The sequence below is a fragment of the Pseudophryne corroboree genome, chromosome 3 (genome assembly GCF_028390025.1).
Source record: "Pseudophryne corroboree isolate aPseCor3 chromosome 3, aPseCor3.hap2, whole genome shotgun sequence".
NCBI classification, from domain to species: domain Eukaryota; kingdom Metazoa; phylum Chordata; class Amphibia; order Anura; family Myobatrachidae; genus Pseudophryne; species Pseudophryne corroboree.
In genome coordinates, this window is record NC_086446.1 from 27273837 (window position 1) to 27277653 (window position 3817).

General features: G+C 49.8%; 1 protein-coding gene across 2 annotated transcripts in view; it reads left to right on the forward strand.

The window, feature by feature from the left end:
• Positions 1-1490: 1490 nt before the first annotated feature.
• Positions 1491-3817, forward strand: part of LOC135054579 (gastrula zinc finger protein XlCGF26.1-like) — a 71739-nt gene continuing 69412 nt past the window's right edge. The window contains exon 1 of one of the 2 annotated variants that reach the window (XM_063957739.1): positions 1491-1553. The gene's annotated coding sequence lies outside the window, so the exon portion shown is untranslated. Of the gene's footprint in view, positions 1626-3817 lie in introns of both variants that reach the window. The other variant, XM_063957738.1, reaches the window with a different exon arrangement.

Sequence of the window (3817 nt, forward strand, 5' to 3'; positions counted from 1 at the left end):
CTGAGGAGCGCAGCTGTGTGCCCGACGTGCTGGGTGTGCAGCTCAGTGCAGGAGCCGGCACCAGTGAGGCGTGTCAAGGATACAGCAGCTAGCTGTGACACGGGAGGCTGCCAAACTGAATGAGGAGAAGCAGTGAATGGCGGTAGTTGAGCAGGAGGCAATGCCAGAAGAAATCACTGCTGTGGTGCAGATCAATGCAGGAGCCTGCGCCCCCTGTATTACGGTAATGGCGGGGTCTGCGCCCCCTGTATTACGGTAATGGCGGGGTCTGCGCCCCCTGTATTACGGTAACGTTGGGGTCTGCGCCACCTGTATTACGGTAATGGCGGGGTCTGCGCCCCCTGTATTACGGTAACAGCAGGGTCTGCGCCACCTGTATTACAGTAATACCTCCCAACTGTCCCGATTTTTGGGGACTGTCCTGCTGTCCCACCCATGGGCCGCACTGACCCGCGGTGGGGGGGGGGGGCAGTTGGGAGTCTCCTGCACTCGCTGCCCTGCTTAGCAGAGCAGCAGTGAATAGACGCTGTGCGCTTGCGCACAGCGTCTATTCACTGGAGTCAGAGGGCGCATGCCAGCGGCTCACAGAGCGTGGGCATGCCCCCTCAGTGACGCAAAAGGGGGGCGTGGCTCGCGAGAACAGGTACTCCGCGAAGCCACACCCCCTTTTCTGAGGCCACGTTCCTTTTTCTGGAGCTTCTCCGCGCATGTGTCCCTCCTTGCAAGAAAGAAAAGTTGGGAGGTATGAGTAATAGGACACTAGAGTGTCAGCCACCTGTACAGTGATAATGCAGCACCAGAGGCTGCTCCAGCTGCACTATAACAAGGAACCAGAGGCTGCTCCCCCTGTAGTACAGCAACCTAACACCAGAGCTGCTCAGCCTGTAGAATAATAATAATATAATAATAATAGCATGCCTCCCAACATGACCCTCTCCAGGAGGGACAGAATGCTCTATTCCTGGACTTACCTCTTAATTATGATTGCCATCACCTGTGCTGAAACACCTTTCTTATCCATTAACCTGTTTAACACAGGTGATGGCAATCATAAATTAAGGGAAAAGTCCAGAAGCAGAGCATTTTGTCCCTCTTGGAGACGGTCATGTTGGGAGGTATCTAATAATAATAATAATAATAATAATATCATTACATGCTGCCAGACACAGCAATGGCTGCTCTCTGCTCCTGTTGCCTTGTGGGCGTGGCAGTGATAGAAGAAAGGCGGACTTCAGAGACCAGGGGAAAATGGCCGGTGCTCCTGACGTCCCTGCACGGCCAGGGAACCAATTGTTGCTGCTACTGCCGGTCTAGTCTACAAGAAAATGGCCGCCGACCTCCTTCACTGAAGACATGTATGGTAATATATTTGTTAGGGGGCGGTGCTGTGACGGTATGTAGAAGGAGAGGGGCCAGTCACATGGAAGCTGCCTGTGCCAATCACGCCCTACTTTCGGAATCTGCGTTCCACCTTACTTCCGGCCTGTGCGTTCCACACACAGGATATGAGTTTCCATCGACTGCTGCAGCCTCCCAGTGTCCATCGAGATCAGGTAATGGCGTCTTACATTATAGGAGGTGTCCTGTAATTATTAATATACAAGGGGAGCAGCCTGTGGTGTCCTGTAAGTATTAATATACAAGGGGAGCAGCCTGTGGTGTCCTGTTATTATTATTATTATTATTATTATTGTAAGTGGGAACAGGCTGTGGCATATTGTTTTTATTACACAGGGGGAGCAGCCTGTGGTGTCCTGTTATAACTATTATACAGGGGGAGCAGCCTGTGGTGTCCTGTTAAACAAGAGAAATTGATACTTATTGCAGCGCTCCTGAACAGAAACAACTGGTGCAGCCTCCAAAGATAAAGATATCACCAATCTTTAAATACAAAGTTCAAATGTTGTCCTTGGAGACGGTGCTCCCTTCTGTTCTTAATGTTCCTCAATAGCAGAAAAAAATAACGCCATATAGTGTAGTTTGTTTATATACACAATTCCAGCAGCTCAGACAGTGGAAAGAAAGTGGGGACCAATCACCTCCTCAGTACCCGTCTTATTGCTCCAATTACCTTTAAGATTTACCTCAAGGTTAGTCGAGGTAAATGCGCTTTAGTTACAGTAGAAAGATAGATGTCCACAACCATTCAATAAATTCTCCCCCTGTGGAGATATGGGTGGTCATTCCGAGTTGTTCGTTCGGTAATTTTCTTCGCATCGCAGCGATTTTCCGCTAATAGCGCATGCGCAATGTTCGCACTGCGACTGCGCCAAGTAAATTTTCTATGCAGTTAGGAATTTTACTCACGGCATTACAAGGTTTTTTTCTTCGTTCTGGTGATCGGAGTGTGATTGACAGGAAGTGGGTGTTTCTGGGTGGAAACTAGTCGTTTTATGGGCGTGTGTGTAAAAACGCTACCGTTTCTGGGAAAAACGCGGGAGTGGCTGGAGAAACGGGGGAGTGTCTGGGCGAACGCTGGGTGTGTTTGTGACGTCAAACCAGGAACGACAAGCACTGAACTGATCGCACTGGCAGAGTAAGTCTCGAGCTACTCAGAAACTGCACAGAGATGTCTTTTCGCAATATTGCGAATCTTTCGTTCGCAATTTTAAGATGCTAAGATTCACTCCCAGTAGACGGCGGCTTAGCGTGTGCAAAGCTGCTAAAAGCAGCTTGCGAGCGAACAACTCGGAATGAGGGCCATGGTTACCTTACTAATATTCCCAGAATGAGGATATACAGCATGGGTTTTTTTGTTCTAAAGCAAGCAAACAAATCCCTTCTGTTGGAATGGATCCACTTCAAAGACTCCCATATTAATATGGAAAGAGACACGTTTCGCATAGTGTGATATAGTTTTAAAAGAATTTAATACAACACACACTTACAATTGAAAGACATAAAAAAGGAAAACCATCCAATGTATATGCACGCCTACCAGATGATTTTTGTCTGAGTAAAAGATCAGACCAACGCATAATTCAGAGTCCCGGTGTTACTCCAAAACAGGTGGTCCTCACTCCTCAGGAACGGGTAGTCAGATGCACTTCATATGGGGTTCTCCCTCCCATGGCGACGCGTATCGGTTTCCCTTCGTCAGGCCTGATGTAAAATTATAATGCCTTCCAGTTCCTTTTATACAACATTACAATGAGGAGGTCCAGGGGTGTAACTAGATATATTGTAGGGCCCAATGCAAACGTATGTACCACCGAATAGTAAAATGTGTATAATACATGTAACTGTGACAGGGAAGGTGGCCCCTCTCAGCTCTGGGCCCCATAGCAGCTGAATCCCCTGCACCTATGGTAGCTATGCCCTTGGTACGTGGGATGATCACGTTAAAAGCACAGATATATAACAGTGATCGCAAAAACGCGCTATAGCGCATATTTTACCCGATTTTGAGGGAAGGTGACTCACTTTTCTGAAATGGGCGAGTCCCCGGGGACGCGCTCTGCTGCAGCAGCCAATCACTTCCTGTTAAGTCAGTGATTGATGCCTGTGACGGGAGAAGGTGAGCACCGCGGAGGCGCCGATTCATCACAGACTTGCTGTTGCCTGAACCCTCCGCTCCGGCGCCCGTGCTCATGGACTGAGCGCACCGCTTCACTGCAGGTCAGTTTCCCCGCCGCTCCTGACAGCCGCTCTGAGCGCCGGCCAGCGTGTGTGTGTGCGGTGTACATCTCCCGCCATCCCGGTCTCCGCGCTGCTGTAAACGGACTTCTGGCTGCCGGCTCTCGCCGTGCCTGCCATGTGGGCTCTGCCAGTGAGGAGGTGCTTGCACTGTTGCAGGGGGCCAGTTAGTGTGTGTGCC